Source organism: Tamandua tetradactyla, chromosome 1, assembly GCF_023851605.1.
Source record: "Tamandua tetradactyla isolate mTamTet1 chromosome 1, mTamTet1.pri, whole genome shotgun sequence".
NCBI lineage: Eukaryota > Metazoa > Chordata > Mammalia > Pilosa > Myrmecophagidae > Tamandua > Tamandua tetradactyla.
Window position 1 is genome coordinate 233,465,044 of NC_135327.1, and position 22,282 is coordinate 233,487,325.

Sequence of the window (22,282 nt, forward strand, 5' to 3'; positions counted from 1 at the left end):
TTTATTTTGTCTCATTTCTCTCTTCCCCTTTGGGTTGCGAAGGCTTTCTTGATCCCATGATGCTGGGTCCCAGCTCATCCCGAGGGTTCTATCCCATATTGCCAGGGAGATTTACATCCCTGGGGGTCATGTCCCCTGTAGGGGGGAGGGCAGTGAGTTCACCTGCCAAGTTGGCTTAGAGAGAGAAGCCCCCTCTGGGCAACAAAAGAGATTCTCTGGGGTGACTTAGGCATAATTATAAGTAGGCTTAGCTCCTTTGCAGGAATAGGAGTGAACCCCAAGATCAAGGGCTCAGCCTATTGAATTGGTTGCCCCCACTGCTTGTGAGACCATCAGGAATTCCCAGATGGGAAGTTTAGTATTTCCTCCTTTTGGAGACACTTGTTGACCAAGACAAATACCAACAGGCATGGTGGTTACATCCAGCCCCCACCAGCCTCATTTGTAGCCCTGCAGCTGCTCCTGCTCCCATTAAATTAGAAACTGTTGGAAACAATAAATCTCTTTTTGTAAAAGGGAGCAGCAATGTACAATGGTGACAAGGTGGTAAGAGTGCTTGCTGGACAAAGGTGGTGGATTCTTTTGCCCATGCCTTCAAATGACCAATTCCTGAAACACGGATTTCAAAGAGAGAAAAAGTTTCTTACTAGGTGTGTAACAGGAGAGCAGATGGCCTACTGGCCCAAAATCTGTCTCTCTGAACTGCAGTGATTCCGATGGTTTTATAGCATTAAAAGATGGGCAGGCTTTAGGATAATGAGCACAATGGCCCCAGATGATGTAATCAGAGATGATTTAATTATTGAAAAAGCACAGATCGATTACATGCTTAGTCACAGAACGTACGTAGGAAAATGGTGGCCTCAATATGATGACGGGCATACTTCTTGGTGTTATGATGAGGTACAGGTGAATCATAGGTTAAAGTCTAACCACTGCGTGTGTCAGGTGGACTCAGTCTGGTTAGATCCAGTTTCAGTTATCAAGATAACTGTGAGCTTGGGGTGGGTCAGTTCTGGGCTGACCCAGGACCTTTCATTAATAAACATTAGGGGTATCTTCAGTGATCACAGACTCTAAATTTGAAAAACTGGATAATGGGTACAGGTGAGGGTCAGTCATAAGGTTTTCACAATCCCAAAATAAAGGCTGTGCACTTATTAGAGAGCAAGGCAGCTCAATTGCAGTTCAGAGATCTCAGGTATTTCCCTCTGTCCAATATACCAGAACATAAAAAAGGAAAGTCTATATAATAATAATTCAGTAATCATAATTATCCCTTAAATCCTAGCTTCTCTGTTACAATTGGTTTGCTCCTGCCTGTGCCACAAGCATTGGACATTGGGGTATGTTAGCTTGGCCATGGTCCTGGCCGATGTGCCACCCTGATTGGGGAACCCTCAGCCCTTGGGGTAGCAGAGTCACCCAAAGATTGTACTAACATTGCCTGAATGGAAAATCAAAAATGCTACCTTTTAAACCACAATGTTGAATGTTAAGCTTCATGTATTTACTTTAGTTCATCATTCGGCATCTGAAGGCATCTGAAAGGGCTATCCTGGGGGTTTTACTAACTCCTGAAGGCAAACTAGAATACGATTGATTCCTTGTCTTGTTGAAAACTGCTGACTTGTGGCTTTGTTTTCCTTTAATTTGTGTAAAATATGATTTTTTAAAAATATTTCTATGGTGGATTTGGCAGAATATCACAGCTGCTGAGAATACTCCATAGCTTCCAATTTTTTTTACTTTAGAAAATTCTTAATGAAAAGCCCATACTCTCACAAAGTACATAAGGTTGTTACAGCATGTGCTAAGGTGAAAAGTTAAATCAATCAAGAAGGGAATTTATATTTAAGGAAGAATTGGAATGGGGTATCTTAGAAAAGGAAAGGAGAATGCTTGGATATGGTTTTCTCTTTCCTGATTCTATTATCATTTTTAAAAACACACATGGCAGACTTGTGCCTGTCACATACTAGGTAGCATATGGAGTAATAATATTTTCATATATATGGGTAAAAATTGTTCTCAATTCTCCTGACAAGGAAGATAAGAAAGGTGCAGGTAGGCTTATAGCTATTGCCTTAATTTGACCACGCTGCTCCTCAATGGGTCGCTTAAAATAGCTTATCCTGTGATAGTTTATTGGCCTTTCATTCCTGAAAACGCAAGCTTGTTGGTACAAATAGCATTTAAGAAATACAGAATGCTGGACAGGGTACTTATTTTAGATCAAATATACTTGTGACAAGGAAATGCCAATTGTTCATGATAAACATGTTTTAAAATTGCCTTTTTTTAGTCCAAATGATAGAAATTGCATTAGGTAGAAATAAATTATTCATTACATTGTAAATCTCTGTTTTCTATGTGTTAGTACTGTTTTGCTATCTAGAGAGTATAAACAAAAGATATGGCTCTAGAATATGTCACTTTGTTCTTATGCTCCCTCTAAAGAATCAGCTTGTTAGTATCTATGTTTTTTTAAGCTGATCCAAGTATGAAATAAATAAACAATAATCTGGCAAATGAGAGTTTTAGAGGGAAAAATATTGCACAAAAAAGTTGATGGCTTAGAGGGGCTTACTTTTTTTAAGGACAAATCTAAAAATAGACATTTTTGTTAAACTGATGATGTCTGTGGGTCAGAACTCCATCACTGAGTTTGATCGTGTTGAGAAAATGTGGTCATGCTTCTGTGGGGAAGCCGAGGGTGCACTGGACCTGCCGTCGTCCTGCACCTTGAACCGTGACCCTGTGCATGTGCGGCCCTGCTGGCCTGGCGGAATTCAGCACTCATGAGACCCGAGGCGGAGTCCTTGCTGTTAGGACTGAGTTCACAGGTCTACTTAGTTGTCAGCAGAATGGCCCTACTATTTTTTGGCCATGGTGGCATCATGTTGTGACGTTGTTGTCTCTGTGGGTGGGAGGATGCCTAGTGCTCTGTCGTCCCTTGTACTCTTGCCGTGGAATATGGATACAACGTCTGCCTTGTGGTCGGGGTGGACTGGGGTGCATTGTGGCAGCCCAGGACTGGGACCCTTTCCCTTAGGGAAAAGGGTGGAGCCTTGAGCCTCCATGTGACCAGAGCAGACATGAAGGTCACTGAGCCTACTTAGTATTGGTCATTCACTTTCATGAGATACAGCTGAGGCTTCTCAGTGGCCAGGCCTCGAAGCTCTGCTATCTAAGGCTCTCCCACTTCCTCTTGCTTTTTGCAGACCACCGATTCCCATCTCACACCCAGCTGCTATCAGGAAAGAGCCAACGCCTATAAGTAAGTCCCAAATTAAACTCATGGGAACTTTGTGCCTGGCGTGTTCTTTGATCTCAGGTTTGAGCTGGGTTGGAACATCATGGTATTTTACATTATTTTACTTTATAAAAATAAAAGGAAACTGAAAGAGAACTAAAAGTAGTACTAATCTTCAGATAAGTAATTCTTCACCAAAAGCAATATTAGCTCCTAAAAATATTCTTTGAAAATTAATAAAACATGAGGAACAGCAGTGGAGTGCTGGAGGCCCCTGGGTGGCTGACCCCAGTCTCCTCTGGAGCTACCATGGACTCCCTGGCCGAGCTCCGGTGGCCTCCAGGCCTGGCAGCCATGATGACAGCAGATGATTTGCTATGATCTGAATTTGCTTTGGCTATTTCAACATTGCAATGCTGATTCCTCAGTGTTCACATAACTGTGTGACCCCATTGTAAATAGGACTTTTTGATGAGGTTACCTCAGTTAAGCTGTGGTCCAAGTGAATTACAAGTGGTCTTAAACCTGTTACTGGAGGCCTCACAGAGAAGGACCAGAGAGAGAGAAGCCACAAGGAGCAGCCAGAAGCTGGAAGTCAACAGGGCCTGGAAGCGAAAGGAGAAGATACCATGTGCATTTGCCATGTGACCAGAAGGCCAAGGACCGAGGATCACGGGAAGGCAGCCCTGTGTCTTTGGGGAGAAAGCATCACCTTGCTGACACCTCAATTTGAACTTCTCTTAGCCTCAAACCATCAGCCAATAAATTTCCATTGTTTAATCCAACCCATTATGTGGTATTCATTTTGACAGCTAGGAAATTAAAACAGTTTTTGGTACCAGAAGTGGGGTGCTGCTATTACAGATACCTGAAAATGTAGACATGGCTTTGGCATTGGTTAATGGGTAGAGGCTGGAAGAATTGTGAGGGAGCAATAATCAGTGAAAACATTAGAGAAAGTTTGTATTGTCTTAGGGAATACACAATTTGTCATGAACAGAAAGTTGGTAGAAATATGGATGCTGAAGGTATTTATGGTAAAGCCTTAGAAGCAAATGATGAATTTGCCTTTGGAAATTGGAAGAAAGATGATCCTTGTTATAAAGTGGCAGAGAACTTGGGAAATTGAGTCATGATGTTGGGTGGAAGGCAGAACTTAAAAGCGATGAACTTGGGTATTTAGTTAAGGAGATTTCCAAGCAGAGTGTGGAAGGTATAGCCTGGTTTCTTCTTGCAGCTTAGTGGTGAAATGAGAGCTGAAGGAGATGAACTGAGGATGAACTGTTAAGCCCAAGGAAACTAGAAATTTTAATTTGGGAAATTCTTGGCCTATCCAGATAGCATGCTCTGGCACTATGGCCAGAATCGCTCTTTCAAGGACCAGCTGAGCTTTTGGGAAGTAAATTCCCAGAGGACAGGGCTCCATGTGACAGTTTAACTGAATAGGCCTTGGCTAAAGAGACGTGGCTGAACATGGAGCCAGTCAGCCATTCCAGTGGTAGTCAGGATAGAAATGCAGTCACCCCGGAAGGGTCTGCGGAAAGTTCTATCGTCTGATGGTTTTGATCTGCTTGAACTGCATGCAAAGACGACAAGGGCTTTACAAAGTTTGTATGAACATAACCACGGCCAGCCTGGCCTGAAAGGGACAGGAAAAGGAAGAACTGAAGGAAGGACGACTTCCAGGGCAGAACCATGGACATAAAGTTCTGGACTGTAGAGATCTTAGGTCAGGAGGTTGGGCCACCACGTGTAGGGAAGGACGGGTCCGCCCTGTGCGTGGAGGGGCAGATTTGTCACGTTCGGCAATTGTCCTGGACAGACTAGAACTGGCGGCCCAAAATTCAACTTATTGTCACTCTTTAAGTATTTCAAGATTTACCATTTTAACTTATTTTATCCTGTTTTTTTCTTAGTTTTTTTTTTTTTGGATATGAGAAATGAATACTTACATTTGCAGTTCTCCAGCTGTTGAGATTTGAAAAGGATGCTTTGGTACAATGCAGACCAATTAAATTGTTCCAGATTCATGCTAAAAAACTGAAACATGCTAAATATTAATGGAATCATGATTTTATCAGCTTTATTGCAGCATAATTGGCATGCAGTAAACTGCATATCTTTAAAGGGCCTGGGCTGAGAAGCTCTGAGAAGCTTTGTATTAAACGCACCCTCTGGGAAGTCTCACATATTCGGGTAATGCCCACACAGGCCCCTGGTGCCCCTGGGCGACTCTCTGGCTTGTTTTCCTGGGCTTCCTTCCTTCCCGGGCGAAGGCTCAGGCACTTTCTCTCACTGTAGATCAGTTTGCATTTTCCAGAGTTTCCTGTAAATGGAGCCATGCAACCTGTGCTCTCTTTTTGGCCTCTTTCACTCAGCATACATAATTTGAGATTCATCTTTGCTGCTGAGTATAGCAACAGCTCAATCCTTTTTATTGTTGCATAGCTTTTAATTGTGCACATGTAACCGTAATGTGTTTATGATTTATTTAACCCTCATGGACATTTGAGTTGTTTCTGCCTTGTTGCTGCTACCATCATCAACTGGACTTCATAAGAATATAAAACATCTGCTCTTCAAAAGAAATTATGAAGAGACAGAAAAGACAAGTCTCAGGCTGGGAGAAAATATTTGTAAATCACATATCTGATAAAAGATGTATCCAGGATATATAAAGACCTCTCAAATGCAATAATAAGAAGACAAATGACCCATTGTGGCTTTTAAAGCTAGATATTTTGAGTTTAACATAATCTATTAACTCCTTGCTACAAATGTAAGGAAATTACACTTAGGCTTCCCCGTGCCATTTCTTCTTTCTTTGCGGGACTTTTGCGGGTACATTGCTGTTTCTGTGGTTGAGGTTTATGCCACCCCTGGGGCCTGGGGCCCGCGCTCATTACTAGCCCTTCCTCTAACGGGCGCAGTGCTCGTGGCTGGCCCTTCCGCTGCCTCCCTCTCCTGACACCTTAGGGTGTCACCTACCACGAGGCGCTGCGTCTCGTCTGCAGACCCCGAGGGTCTGGCTGGTCGCAGCCTCCTATCGCTGTCAGCCTCCGCGCTGAGAAAACGGGGCTTCCCGACCGCCCGGTTAGGACAGCGACCCCGTACTTTTGCTTCAAAGTGCATACGTCACCATTCCTTATTTGTGTGATTTTTAATTTTCTTCCCCTTCCTAAGCAATTTGAGCTTCTAAGGACGGGCTCACGCGTCTTGCCGCCACTCATGGCTCGGGGACTCCAGGCGAGGTCGTGTGTGTAAGAAGCATTTACGGTTGAGGGCATGGAAGTTCAGGAGTAATAAACCCCTCGGAATCCAACCTCGGGGTTGGGGGCAGAACAAATAACCTGTAGAACAGACAGTGTCACAGAGAACAGTGAAAGGGCGGGGCTGCGGCCGCCTGGGGTGGGCTTCCTACAAGAAGGGGATCCGGGGAAGGGTGGGGGGCGATGGAAGCAGGCCAGGGGCCTCCGGGTCCTGCAAGAAGGTGCGCTGAGCTCAGCAGGACCCCAGCTTGGCTCTTCTGGGGCGCCCCTTCCCCCAGCCATCCCTCCTGCTGACCGCGGGGGGGAGGGGCCGGCACCCTGCCGGCCTCTGGCACAGAGGCGGGTTCTGTGCATAAACTTCAAGTGCCAGGGGCCTCTCCGAACCAGGGGCTCAGATCAAATGGCCCCCGAAATGGGGGGGCGTGCCGTGCACCTCGCCAGGGCGGCGAGGGGGGCTGGGCGGGGCCTGCAGTCGGGGTCACGGCGCCTGGGCCTGCGCACCCCCAGCCCCGATTGCACCCCGAGCCTCCCCGCGCACCGCGGGCAAAGCCGCCCCTCTGAGCGTGGCTGGTTTTATTCTCTCGCCCTCCGGGCAGCGCGGAGCCGGCGGCGACGCTGCGGACAGAGCCCACGGGCGCGGCGCGCGCAGGCGGAAGCCCCGAGAAGACGTTCCCGGCGCCCAGGGGACGAGTCCCTCGTTCGGCGGGGCAGTCACAGCTGCGCGCACACGAGTGGGCTCCAGCCCGCACCCCTCGCCGCCGCCGAGCTCTCACCGGTGACCACAAGGGAAACCCTGAGCGGCGCCCATCGGCCCGGCACCCCCACCCCGCGGCCAGGACCAGGCGCGGCGGAGCCACGGGGCGTCCCCGGGCCTGTCGCCCCCCACCGTCGCGGGCCCGCGCGGCTCCAGGAGCTCACACCCGGCTCCCGGCGGCCGGCTGCCTGGGTAGAGGGGCACCAGGGCGGGGGCAGCTGCTGTGAGCCCCCATGGCCCCGACGGGGGCACAGGCCTGGGGCCTGGCAGGCAGGTGCCGCTCCCTCCCCGCGGGTGGGGCTCACCTGCGCTTCCAGGAGGGCGCCTCCTGCTCCGGGGCCCTCCCTGTGCTCCCGGCCGGCCCACTGGTGCCCTCCGCCTTGCCCTCCCGTCAGCCCGTCCCTGGCTGCCGCGACCCCCGTCCCTGCCGGCGCTGTCTGGGGTGTCCCCATCCACTGGAGAGCCGTGGAGCCCCCACTCGGGGCCCTGAAGCCGGGCAACGCCCAGCCCAGGCCCCAGGCCCTGCAGTTCCAGCTGTGGGGTGTGAAGAGGCCCCCCTGGCATGGAGAGCAAGGCAGTGCCCCCAGGGCGGGAGGGGTGCCCTGGGGCCTCTCGCCGTTTTCCTGGGTGGGGGCCGCAGGTGTAACCACCCCTGGCGCTGTTTGATTTCCCCTGAAAAATCTGCATTTTGGCCCGGCACCTGACGGGGCACAGCTGTTGCCAGCTCACGGCTGCCACGAAACTACTTGTCCAGATGAGGGATCTTGTGGCGAGGATGTGCCCCGGTTGCAGCCCCACGGGGAGGCTCCGAGACGGTCCCACGCTTGCGCGCCTAGAGGCCGGGGGTGAGCCCGGCGGGAGCACTGGGCAGTGACTGTGGCCACGTCCCGCCCCAGGCCCAGCTCCTGCCCATCGCCCCCTCCCGAGTTTGCTCGACCCCAGGATCTTTGAAATAGCCTCTCCTCTGCCCCCTTATTCCTGTTTTGCTATTAAATTGCATATGAAGACATTTTCCATGCTACTAATTAAGAGGAAATATCAAAGTTGTACCAGAGAAAGAGAAATAAGCTGTTTGCAGAGGAAAACAAAAAGCCCATAAAAATATAAAATAAACTCCCTGAGAAGGCAGTTACTGCATAACAAGCTCTTTGTTGAGACACGCAGGGACCCTCCTCTCCAAACTTGTTTTCTATTGTGCACGGCTCTTGCGTCCTTCCTGGACGTGCATTTTCCTCACACATGTGCCACCTCCCTGGAATGCCTTCCTCTCTCTTTGCTGCCTGGACGCCAAGATTGACATCAGATGTCTTGCTCTTACCTAGGCAGAACTGTTGTCCGTCCCTAGCACAGCCCATAGTCAACTAAACAAGCCCGGCCCACCACCTTCTCTTGTAAATAAAGTTGTCCTGGAACCAGCTGCCTCGCTCGCGTACAATTTGTCCGTGCTGCTTCCACACCACCAGGGCAGGAGCTCCCAAAGCCTCCACAGTCGTTACCCGGGCGCTTGACAGGAAAGGCGGGCCGAGCCGTGCCCTGAGGCCTGTGTGACAGAGCCTGTTCCTCTCGGCCCCGGACCCTCTGTGTTTACCAGCCTGCCACCACATCCCCTCTGCAGGGAGAGTGGCGGTCCTGGGGGACCGCCAGGACTCGATGTCTGGTTGTGCCAATTGTGAGCTGCGTGGCACTGGGAAAATGACCCAGTCTGTCTCGTGTGCAGAAAAGGGCTTGCTATGAGGAGCAAAGAGAACATTGCAGAAGTGCTCTGAATAGCGTCTGGGACAAAAACTACTAGCTGAGCGCGTCTGGTGTCCCGCGAGCTCAACGGTGCAGCCCACGGGTCCTCCTCGCAGGTGTTGAAAGACTGAAGAAGAGACACATAAACATTCCTGGAAGATTAAAATAGGGGAAGCTATCCAAACTCATAGACTGATTGCTTGCAAAAGCAAAAGTTCAACTCAACACACGTAAAGGAGGGGCAATGAAGCTCATGGAGCAAAGAGAGGAGGGAAAACAGGAAAGTGCTTGTCAAACAAGAGAAATTCTCCTTGAAGCATGGGAGAAAATTCTGGAGACCCTGGAGGAAAGCCTGCCCTCCAGCCCCTAGCCTGGCTTTGCAGTTCAGTCCAGGAGGAAGCTGCAAGGACAGCCCACCTGCCCTCCCTGCAGTGTCCCTGTGAGTGTGGCCCCGGGTCAGCCAGCTGTGGACCTCAAGAATGCCTGCAGCCTAGCACCAGGGACCAGCTGCCCAGCCGGCTGCCCAGGGCCCCGAGCCCTCCTGCTGAGGGAGCTGGGCACACTTGCCATGCAGGAGACCCTTGGAGCTCTTGCCAGTTTTTACCAAGGCATAAGAAGCAGTTATTTCAATTAATGCAATTTACCATGTGTTACTGTTCCAGAAAAGCTATTTTGGGGTTGGTCTGCCATCTGTCCCTTCCAGCACAATAAACCCTATAATCCAACTTGGTTCCGAGGCCCAGGTTTCACGGGCAAAACCCCAGAGGGGGCCCCAGAGGCGTGGGTGGAGCCCTGCCCGGCTCCTGGAGGCTGGTGGTCCATTGACCTTATCTACAGCTTGGTGAGAGGGACAGTGTGGAGGGGGGCGGGGGCCGCACAAGGGTTCAGCAGGGGGTGGGCAGGGCCTGTGGGTTCCCAGCTGCACCTCTGCAGAGCCACCCACAGCCGGACACAGCGGGCTCTGGAGAGAACATTGAGGGTGCTGGGGGGGACACTGCAGGTGGTGAGGGACACTGCGGGTGCTGAGGGACACTGCAGGTGCTGGAAGGACACTGCAGGTGCTGGAAGGACACTGTGGGTGCTAGAGGGACACTGCGGGTGCTGAGGGACACTGCGGGTGCTGAGGGACACTGCAGGTGCTGGAAGGACACTGCAGGTGCTGGAGGACACTGCAGGTGCTGAGGGACACTGCGGGCGCTGGAGGGACACTGCGGGCACTGGAGGACACTGTGGGCACTGGAGGGACACTGCAGGCACTGGGGGACACTGCAGGCACTGGGGGACACTGCGGGTGCTGGAGGGACACTGCGGGTGCTGGGGGACACTGCGGGCACTGGGGGACACTGTGGGCACTGGGGGACACTGCGGGTGCTGGAGGGACACTGCGGGCACTGGAGGACACTGCGGGTGCTGGAGGACACTGCAGGCGCTGGGGGACACTGCGGGCACTGGGGGACACTGCGGGTGCTGGAGGGACACTGTGCCCTCAGGGCCGCTGCCCACGCCTTGGAGGTGGCGGGGATGCAGGGGGACAGGAGGGAACCGGGCCACCTGTCTAACCAGGTGCTCTCCTAAAAATAAAAAATACCATCTGAGATCAAAGTTCAAATAATAGAAAGCAAGTTAAGATCTAAAACAACCACTTGATATTGTTATCTTAAAAATAGCCCACTCTGGATTTTTGTCTTTGTAAGACCCGTGGAGACCTCAGGAAATGGTCACACTGTGGCCCGCCTTAGCCTGCGGGCACCAGCCCAGGGGCCAGGGGCTTAGCGGCCCCCTCCTGCTCTGAGGAAACCTGGCTGCAGCACGGCTCAGTGTATAGCAGGAAGAGAAACAGAACAGCCTTTTCCCAGCAAAATCGGGACTCCCAAGGCAGTGAGAAGCAAACTAGCTTTTCTCCGGCTCACACATCGGGTGGAAGCTGCCATTCCCAGGTCTGGCACCGCTTCCTTTCCAGTAGCCAAGGAGGCTTTATATAAGATGTTACACATCTTTGCGGTACTATCCACAAGTTACTTTAAAATGACTAAATGGTTTTCCAGTTTTGTAAAAGCTCCGTTGCACTGTGCGGTGAGTAGCTGTGTTCCCTGTCGCCCTGGGGTGGCTGGGAGAGGAGTCGGTCCCTGTGGCTGACCTCTGCTGACCACGAGGGGACCCAGGGGCTGGGAGAGCCGGGACCCCCCTCGCTGGGGAAGGGGCACAGGGTGGGGAGGTGGGCTCCCTGCTCCTGGGAACATTCTGTTGTCCTCAAGTCACGTGAGCCCGCAGAGCACCTTGTTTGTGCAGCAGAGGAGAAAGAAGCACCCGACAGCGCTTTAGCCATGTGCTGTTACTTTTTACACTGGCCACCAGGCTTCTCTTTACAGGCTGGGACATATTTTTAAGTTGCCATCGGGATGTTGTTTCCAAGGCAAGAAGCTTCCAAATACGATTGAGTTTCGCATGTACGATGCAACGTGCAGAGCAGGTAAAAGAGCTCACAAGAGTGCAGACGACTGCAGGTGCTCCCTGGGGCCCTTCCCCGTTTTGGACCGACAGGACCAACTTAGGTGGCCACTGAGCTTCAGGTCAACAGGCTGCAAAAGCCTGGACGTCCACCCTGGCCACGGAAGCTGCAGTGGCCCCTCTGTGGGCGCCCAAGTCCCCGTGCACAGCCCACACCACCCAGGAGGGTCCCAGCTGCCTGAGGCACAGGGGACAAGGCCCTGCCAGGTCACTGCGGGCAGTGAAGGGGTCAGAGTGTCCCCTCTGGGACCCGCTTGGGGAGCTGCCAGACCAGGGAGGCTGGATGACCTGCAGGCTGGAGGGAGGCCAGGGCAGGCAGCCACGCTCAGGGGGACCCCATCTGTGGCCGGCTGAGACTCCTTTTGAGACTCAGGTATGGCCGAAAGCCCCCACCCCGGGGACAGACAGGTGTCATCCTGACACGTCTCGGGCTGCAGTGCCACCACCCGCTCCTCCCTCGTGCCTTTCCCGAGAACACCTGCCCAGGCCAGCATGTGGGGGAGACCGGTACTGTGTGTTTATTAGCACTCCTCTTGTTTGTGTGTTTAACATAATTTTGGAGAAAAATATAAATAGCAACAATGTTAGACTTTACATGATAAAGGAAACATCAGAGGGCAGGTCGGTTTCCATTCTGCAGAAGACCTGGCCTGCAGGTCAGCCCTGGTCTGGGGGTCAGGGGACCTCTTCCCTGGGCAGGGGGCTCAGCAGTCGTCCAGCCTCCAGCCCAGGGATTGTGAGGGGTGCCTGGGGCGTGCCTGGAGATTGGCGTGGGTGGGGGCATGACGTAGGGGGTTGGGCACGCTGCAGTAAGGAGGCCAGCTCAGGGGCCCTGCAAGTGGCCACAATGCCAGGCTGCCGAGGCTGCCCTTGGCACAGAAAACAGCACTTCAAAGGCTGAGCCCGCGGGCTGGACCTAACGGGGTGGTTCTCATAGCAGGGTTTGCAAGCCTAGGTCTGCCAAAAGGGACTCAGCCCCCGCAGCCCCAGCCCCATGGCCCCACCCCGCCCCTGGAAGGCCCCCAGCCCCACACTCCCACAGCCCCGCCCCGCTCCCTACTGCTGGCTGTTCCAGCCCCCATGGCACCCCCTTGCTACCTCAGCACCCCATCTCACCCCCAGACCCCAAAAGCCCTCTACCACCTGCACCCCCAGCCCTGGCAGTGCCAACCCCATGAGCCCTGGCCCCCCAGGCCCCAAGCCCCTGCTGCCCCAGCAGCCCCCTCAGCCCCAGCCCCCATCCCCCTGCCCTCTGCCCCCTGTCCCCTACCCACCACCCCACTTGTCAGCCCTTTGGGGTGCACACCGCAGAGCCCACTGGGCCTTGGGCGCCAGCCCCTTCCCGCCACCCACCCTGCGCCCCCGGCCTACATGCCCTCTGCACCAAGCCCCCTTTCCCCTGCGCCAGGCCCCCCTCCCCCCAGGAGCTCTGTGGGTTGCAGCCCTCTCTCTGGGCTCGTGGCTCAGCTCCGGACATCTCTGCGACCCTCCGCCTGGGGGGCCGCGGGCTGGGGGAGGCCTCTGGTGCTCTCTGTGGCCCTTCCTCATGTCCTGCTCCGGAGCAGCCCCCACCTCCCCCGAGACCCCGGCCCAGGCCACCCTCAGGCCTGGCCGCCAGTGAGCTCGGGCAGCAGCTCTAGCCTCTCAGGTCCTCCTGCAGGCGCCGCTGTGAACCCTCGAGCCACTGCCCGCTGCACTGCGCTCAGCGGGTCAGTTTTATGTCTCGGAGCCGGGAGGGCACCTGAGCTGCTCTCAGCTGGGCAGTGAGCGGTGATCCTCAGAACAGCCGGGATTTGCAAGGCGATTTAGGAGGGGGGGGTGTGGACGCGCCGAGGCTCCTGTGGATGTGCAGTGCAGGTGCGTCTCCTGGACAGCGCAGAGGAGGGCCGCGCTCTGGCTGCCAGGGCTCCCGGGATGGGGGCCCTCCAGGGCCACTCTTTTGGCTTTGTTTCCAAAGGAAATCACCTCTTCCTCAACAGAGCTCATCACAGGGTGTCAGTTCATGGTTTTGTTAGTGGGCTTGTTTTTTTTTGTAATGACAGAAGCAAACGCAAATGAAAGAGCAAAGGAGGGGGGGGCTGTGGCCCTGCGCCCACAAAACCTGCAAACTGCCTTCTTTTCCTGTCCTGGGGGTAGACGTTCAAACACCCCACTGCCAGCGGGGCCCCCCAGGTCCCTTGATCTCTCCTGTAGGTCAGAGGCTGCCCCGTGCCGAGGGGCGGCCCTGGAGAGCCGGGGGATTGCTGTCCACAAACCCAGTTGTCGCGTGGGCCCCTGGCCCTTCAAGGGTCACCTGCAGCCCCCACCAGGAGCTCAGCATGGGCACGGAGGCCAGCTGCCTGTGGCTGCAGCTGAAGGGGTGAGAGAGGCAATGGGTGCTATCCAAGGAAACATCTGTGGGCGCCTGCCAGATGCTGCAGGTGCCAGGCAGTGAGGTTCCCAGCATGAGTGCCCCCTCCTCACCCACATTCTAAACCAACCCAGGATCAGGGCAAGCCGTGGACACCCCAATACCACTTTGCAACCAACCCAGTCAACACTGGGGGGTGAAGTTTTATCCCCCTCCCCCTCTCCCGTGGCACCTAGGCATGGTCTGGGGACCTCCAAGTACCCAAGAACCCAGCGTGGTCAGCAGCTCGACCCCTCTATTCAGAGTGAGTAAAAGGGGGGTGAGTTAAGACGGGGTTAGGGGACAGGATGAGGGGTTAGGGTGGGGATAGGATGGGGTTGAGGGTAGGATGGAAGTTGGGGGGTAGGATGGTGGGGGGATGTGGCACGGGGGGGGCACTGGGGGCATCGGGGTTGAAGTGGACGGAACTTGGGGCAGGGGGAGGTGCACATGCCCACGGACTGGGAGGACAACGCGAGGACCCCGCAGCCGGCCACCCTCCGTGGAGCCGCCGCTGCCCCCACGCGGCCCTGCAACATCGGGAAGAGTGAGTGGCCGGCGCGTCTGCTCGCCCTGCACCCCAGGGTTCCCGAGAGCAGGGAGCTGCTGCGAGGAGGGGCCTTGTCTGGGGGTCCCACTGCACGCAACAGAGACAGGGCACTGGATCCGGAACCTTCTGCTGCCAGCAGGACCTGCCGCCCCGGTAGTCTCCCTGTGGGCACTGTGGCAGACACGCCGCCTCCCCACACCTGTCAGGTGGGTGCCGGGCATTGGCTTAGGGCTCGGCTCCCCTACGGCAGAGGTGTGAAGGGCGGGCACTTCTGGTGCCATCCTCGCCCACTCACCACGCTTGTTCTTGGAGACTGAGCTGCTTAAGGAGAGGCTGATTTCGCTGAGTCTCTGTCCCTCACTTTAACAACCTTAAAAATAATGTTCTTATTTCACTGCCTCCTCACCATGAAAAACTGGACAAAAGGAACGGACACCCTCGAACAAGGCCCCGGAGCAGCCCCTCTCGCCCCACCCTCACTGCCAGGGCCAGTGGCGAGCTCGGCTTGTCATTGCACAGATTTTAAGTTACTGAGAAAAGACCCTGTAATCTTCCACTTTTGGGCATAGCTCGTCCAAAATGAGCTCTCCGGCTCCAACCTCGGCCTTTCCTTTGTCGGGGGAGCTGGTCCTCCATTCGGCCGGACACCTGCTCTGACACAGCAAAATTCCGAAGAAGACTCAAATCCCTTTAAAATATGCTCCTGCCATAAAGGGGGCACTTCATTTTACAGAACTCAGTTTAGAAATCTTCTTCTGCTTTAAACTAAAACACATCACAAATGTATAGTTAACCGTGGCTGTGGCTAAAAAAGTCAACCACGAATGACTCAGGACTGCTCGCCAGCTGGGCATCCCGGTGGCACCTGCAGTCCAGCGTGACCAGCGCCTGGGGGCTTCCTGCAGCTGAGGGAGGCAGCCCGGCCCCCATGCCTCTCGTCTGGGAGGAATTCCAGCCTGGGGGGCCCTCGCCACCCCCTTGGGCCCTGGGGAGGCTGCGTGCTGCCCAGTCTGGGCCAGTACTGCCCACTCCGTGCCCTGTGGGGGGTCCTGCCCCCCGGGTGGCCCATCCGACTCACGGCGCATGCCCACCTCAAGCTGGTGGTCCCCTGTCTGCAGCCTGTGGCACTCCAGCCCCAGGGTTCCCTGGCGGGGGTCCTGCAGGCTCGCTCCAGGTCGCTTCCAGGAACAAACCCTCGACTGGACACGACCACACCCTGCGGACCTCCCGTGCCTGCGCCTCGCAGCTGCCGGCGGTCCTGGACACGACGTGGGGTGGCCGCTGCAGCAGGGCCAGCGCTGTCAGACACACGCGAGCCTGCTCTATTTAGGCGGATTTAATGTCCCGCTTGCTCGGGGTTATGTTTTCCTAACACAAGTAGTAGCACTTCCATATCTATTGTGACTCATGGGTCAAAATACTGCCACCGCCAGGGGAACAGATCTGCCAAATGGTTTGACTTCTTTTTCTGTAGCTCGTCACATCTGACTGATCTTTTCAGCTTGCAAACTGAAAGGAAACAGAAGCAGGGAAGGCATCTGCATGTGTGGTGGCTGCTGTGCCACTCAACGGTGGCATTTGCCGCCTCCCAGCTTGGATCTGAAGCTGTCGCATTTCTGGTTATCTTCAGCCGTGGCCTGGGGTCTACCCTGCCCGCTTTGTCCCACTTTCCCCGAGTGCACCCGGGGTGCCGGGCAGGGGCTGCAGTGGCTGCACCAGGAAGGGGGTGGGTGGCTTCGGCATTTTCGGTGAAGCTGCCTCTGACTGTCGGGTATTGGCACAGGCCCTCACTTCCTAAGTCCTTAGGAGCCTGTAACAGAAAAAATTCCCTGTCTCCCGAAGGACTGAAATGTTTCTTTTTTTTTTTTACATGGGCAGGCACCAGAAATCGAACCCGGGTCCTCTGACATGGCAGGCAAGAAATGTTTCTTTTTAAAATACAGAGACAAATGTCTCATGATGATTCCCTTTTCACCTTGGCCACTGGGAAACATAGGAAACATTTGATCTTCTATGTAGCAGCCACCAGCCTGAAAATTCTTTCCAGGGCAACTGTCTGTCTCTTCCCCAGGCCCATCTTTTGGCCCCATACTCCTATTTTAAAGGAACGTTAAATACCCCCTCACACGCACATATAATTTTCCTTATAGGAAACTTCCAGTACATTTTGAAAATAAGTGGAGTTTAGAAGAATCAGTACAATCAATTCCTTACCATCAAAGAAGCAATTTCAGGCATCTTGTTCCACTTCCGCAAGCAGCTTCACCCTGCACCCCGTAGAATGGAGCTGAGGAGTGGCTCACAGACACGCGGGGCATGGGGCCTGGAGTCCGCGGCCAGACCCCGGGAGAATTCAGGCCCCTCCGGTGGCCCTGGGGGTTTGTGCCCCTCACACGTTTGGGGACCCCATGGTTGAGTCTCCTGCTCCTGAGCCATCGGCTCTGGCCCTCGGTACAGCTGGTCTCCAGGCGCCCCGCCTGCTTGCACACGCCCTCCTCACACACGCCCTGCTCGCACACGTCCTGCTCGCACACGTCCTGCTCGCACACGCCCTTCTCGCACACGTCCTGCTCACACATATTCAGGCTCCAGCACCTGCCAGGTCCCTCTCGGCCTTGTTTCTGCTTCGCGTGGGCACTGAGCCGGCTCTGCCCTGCACCTCGCCCGTGGGGCCTGCCACGTGCATGCTGTGGGGTGCCCGGAGGCTGAGTGAGAAGCCCCGATTCTCTCTGGGTGGCAGGAGAGCTCGGTGCGGAAGTAGAGCTGGGGCAGGCTCTGTGAGAGGCCCGGGAAGACCCGGAGAGGCAGGGGGCCGGGGCCGGAGGCCGGACGAGGGGAGCCCCAGGCAGCTGCTTCGGGCTGAGCTGGTGTCTGGACGGCCGGTCCAGCTCTGTCCTGGCCACGGAGGCTGCACAGGGGAGGGCGGTGGATGAGGTGGCCTGGCGCTGATGTGGGCGGTGGCCGTGAAGAAGCGCAGATGCCTGGCCGCCCGCCCCATCCAGCTCTTCCTGTGTTGTTCAAATGATGGCGAATGGAAGCCGGTGGCCCTCCCTGTGGGGAGACCAGGGCACTGACGCTGATTCCTCCTGGGGCCGACTCAGGACGCAGCGTGCAATTCGGCCTTTAAGTGTGTGGAGCCCCTGAAGAAAGCACTTTTTATGATTATGTAATTTAACCCTGACCTCTTTCTCCGAAGACCATGCTCTTCCTAAAATTCCTTTTAGTTGGCCCCTGATGTCATTTCCTTCTGATCCAGTTTTGTTTTACAAAGGACCAGGTGGGCGCCGTGGCCTGGGGAGACAGGCAAAGGGGCTGCACGTGGCCTGCGTGGCAGCAGCACAGGGGGCCGGTGGGCAGGGGCTGGAATCGAGCTCTGGGGCTTGTGGCAAAGAGAAACCAGCAGGGCCCTGGCCACCAGACCCCCCAGACCCCGAGACACGTCCTGAGGTGTGGCTGACAGACTGGCCGATGGGCCACCCTCCCCCAGCTCAGGGTTTGTCATCGTGACCCCAAACTCCCAGCACACACACAGCCAGGACGCCGCGTCCTCAGCATGGAGCGTGAGCAGTCGGACATTTAAGTTGCATGTACGTGACAGGAGACACACTCACACACACACATACATGGCCACAGACGGTCCACGTGATCCCCTAAGCAAGCCAGCAGCCCCCACCCTCCTCTCACAAACTGCCCTCTGCGAGGCGCTGGCGTGGGGAGGCCACGGGGCAGTGAAGGGCTGGCCAGGTGTGCAGCGTGTCCCCCAGCCTGCCGACAGGCCTGCTAGGGTGCCACGGGAGCCACACAACCTGCGCAGCCCTGGCTGAGCGCAAGGAAAAGGTAACCTAAGACGCGGTCACAGCAGAGCTGCTTTCACTGACTTTTTCCACTCTCCACAGCCTAAGTGTAAAGTTACTTTTTATTAGCTAATTAACTAATTAATTAAATTATGAACTGTTACGCTCTCCTTCCAATGGTAGAGTATTTTGTGTTTTTCAACTTATGGCAAGTTTAATATACCTCCGCAATTCGGTTTTAGGATTTTTGTCCCTAATTCGATCGATTCTCACACTTTGAAACTCCCACTGACGGGTGTGCCTCATGGGAAAATCGCTCTGTCCATGTGCACAGGAGTCCTGGGGCCCATGGGTGCTCACCTGCGCAGGTGAGGCTGCGGCGCCCTCCCCGTGTGCGCCCCGCCCCAGCCTGACTCCTCGAGAGCCAGCTCCAGGGCACTGGTGGCTGCAGGCCTGGCTGGGTGCGGGCCTCTGCATCGTGTCCCCAGGAAGCCTGGAGAGACAGAGCCCCTGGCTCTCCTGCCGCGGCCCGCTGACCCGCACACACGGCTCCCCAGGCACGGTGCGCCCCTCCCACGCCACGCCACGCCGCGCCGCGCCACGCCACGCTGCTCCTGTGAGAGATGGAGCTCCTCGGATCTCCCGGCCTCCTGGCGGGCTGGGCCAGGTCAAGCCGAGGGAGGAGAGCCGTGCCCCGGGCCCTCACTCCTGACCGTCCCTCCAGCTGCACTGGACTCGGGCTGCAGGCCTGGCCTTTGCACCCGTGACGAGTGGGAGGTCCCTGTAGTGGGGCAGGAGCGGCGCCAGGCAAAGGGCCCCTGAACTGCCCCCGCGGGCACCCCCTGCAGCTGTGCAGTGTTGCCTGCCAGGCCAGCTGCCCAGCTCCTTGTCTTCTGCGGGGACTTTCGAGCTGAGCCTTTGCTGGCCTTGCAGTGACCCCACTTCGGCCTCGCTGTACCAAGACGCCTGGTCTCTGGAACGTTTGTTTTTTTGAGAATTGTCCTCCACTGCAGTTCCAAAGTAGCTGCCTTAATAACTTATAAATACCCTGGCCACTTGCTGCCCTGGGGGATTTCCAGAGGACGAAAAGCACAGAGCTCTCGAATCTGAAGACAGTTCCCTGACTTGGGAGAGAGGGGCGGTGCCCCCGGGAGGTCTGTCAGGTTGTGCTGTGTGTCCTGCCCGGGACAGGGTCCTCTGAGAGTGCTGGTCTCGTGCATTGGTCTCGGCCGCCCCAGCGGCAGCCCTGTCTGAGCTCAGACCCCATGTGGAGGGCTATAGTATTCCACCAGGGAAGGTAGTACACACTTACGCCGGCCACCTGCCTGTCGGCTCAGTCTCCACGACAGCCCCATCCGCAGAAAAGGAAGCTGAGCTCCAGGGAGACGAAGCCGCTTTCTCGGTGCTCCATGAGTAATGTGGGGTCAAACTGCGGCCCTGTGGTCCCAAAGCTGCAAGGCCATCCTGCTTCTGCCCGAGCTCCAACCACACCCCTCAGCCTGGAAATTGTGCATTCTTCAGTCGAAGGAGTGTATGTTCTGAAATACAGTTCAGAGACCCAGAAACTAACCTCATTGCTGGTCCAGTCCCAGTTTCTACATTTTTTATGTCTGTTTTTGAGCTAGCCCTTGAGCATTTTAATTTCATTTTTTTTTCCTGCTCTAAGAAATACTATTTCTGTTTAAGTGCTGCCGGATTTGGAAATCATTCTCGTGACTAAATATCCGTTGGCCTGGTAGGCGCCCCGGCAGGGCCAGTGGCAGTGGGCGCCAATGAAGATGGATGGACAGCCAGGCACGTGGCCTCAGCAGCGGCAGGCGGGGTGGGGGCAGCACAGAAGTGGGAGTGGGGGGAACGTGGGGCCTGGGTTTTCTGGATAAATAGTTGGGACATGCTCCGTGTCAAAGATTAATATCGAATCTGGGTGAGAACGTGGCTCTCGGATGAGGAGTGAAGAAAACCCAGTATTTTTCTAATTGACACATTTTCTATTCTCACACACATTTAGAGATGATGAGTAATATGCCACATCAGATGGTTTATCCAAACTGTCGGGAGGCGAGCTGAAGTGTGCGTGGCTTCCCGGAGAACCGCCTGAGGAATTCGAGCTGCACCACGTGGCATAACGAGCCAGGCGCTCAACTAACACCAGCCACCCCTGAGAACCGTGGGGGGCGGAAGGAGCCCCCAGAGTCCCCGGTGGCATGTTTCTAGAGGAGAGGAAGGAGACCGACAGTTTAAACTTCTCTGAGAGCCAGGCATCGGTGCCTGCCGGGGCCTGTGCACGGACTGGGGGTGTGTAAGATGCTCAGACACTGGCTTGCACAGTGGAACTGTGCACTGCAGCAGGGCAGGTGGACGGGAGGGAGGCTGGGGCCAGGGCAGGTCCTGAGACTGGGGCCTGTGTCACCATGGAGGGCTGGTGGAGGTCGACCAGCCAGCCTGCCCAAGGCCTGGCTCCACGCGTGGGTCAGGGCTCGGTCTTCTCATCTGCAGTGGGGTGTCCGCCCAGCTCCAGTGTCGGGTGTCTGCAGAGGCCCCCACGGGTTGAGCATACTTCGGGGACCACTGTGTATCTTGAGGTTTTTGACGAGCATTTATTTACATACAACTCTACCTTTTAAAAGCTCTCCTTTCATCCCTGACCAAACCCTCCCCAGCAATCAAGAAACCTTATGAATTCTGGTAATCTGTTGCATCTGAGAGGGGGGTTATTTCATTACTATGCCACCCGCCACTGCTGGCACAGCCCGCCTCACCATTTCATCCCCAGCTGAAAGGCAGACCAGAAGGTGTGTAAGGAAAATAATTATTATGGCCAGGAGAGAGTTTACCATGTGTTTTCTGATTAAAAAATATGAAGATAGATGACTTATGCTAACAAAAATGTCATTAAAAGACATGTATAGTAAAGCACAAGATATAGACACACACTTATAAATCAGAACACGAAAGTGAAGGCTCAAGGTAGGGGGCGGGGGGCATTTCCTGGGCCCAGGCTGGCGGTTCTGTCCGCAGCCAGGCCGAGCTGGGGTGGAGCCAGCAGTTGCCGGCTCCCTCCAGCCAGTTCTCCCAGGAAAGGGCTGAAGGAGCTGCTGACATTTCTCTTAAAGGAATCAATGAACCTTTGCTTCCTTCTGCCTGCTTGTTTGACCTTATTTTGATTCAAAATAGAGAAGAGGGAAAGAACGAACTGAAGTGGGGGTGGGGGACAGGAGCAGAGCGGGGACAGCCAGCCCAGGCCCAGACAGGACCAGCCTCTCGCTGGCTGAGCCTCTGCCCCGTGGCTCGCTTCCGATTCTCGCCCCATGTGATAAGTTATCATCCCGTATTGACAAGCAAATGTCACCCACGCTTGACGGACATCCATTGCTCCTGAATGCCCAAGTATGATGAAGGACTCAATTTGACTCACTCGTTTGAAGCCGTTGCTGAGTGTCCTGCGTGTTTGTGGGTGGGACACTTGCCAGGCACCTATCTGGGACTGGGAATAAGGTTACAAATCCAGGCAGCGGCCCCTTCTGCCCTCTCACTGCCAGGGGAACTCGCGTCCTCCTATTTGTTGTCTCCCCTCCCCCAATGCAGATGCCGGAAATCCTAAAGAATCCCGGTCCCAGGAAAGGCCGTGTCCAGCCCTTTTGAATGAGCTGCCTGCTTTACCTCCAGCCTGGTGATGGCATCTTGCTGAGTGAACTTCTCAGGCCTCTACACGCTCCTTCAGGTAAATGCAACTTTAGTGTCTCCTGAAAGGTTGTGAGATTGTCAGCCTGGGAGCAGAGTGCAGATGCCCATGCACACGTGTGCACACGTGCAGACTGTGGGGCAGCCTTTGTACAGGGAGTGCACCCCCCCTTGTGGGGGACAGGTCTGTTGTGAAATGTTCTTTGGCTTTTCAGCACACCCTACTGCCGTCGGGTGCCATCTCCTTTCACTTCAGAAGGACCGGGAGGAAAACCGTCAGGTGAAGGGAAACTCGGGCATCCTAAAGGCCCTCCTTATGCTAAAGCAGCATTTGGAAAACCGCCTGA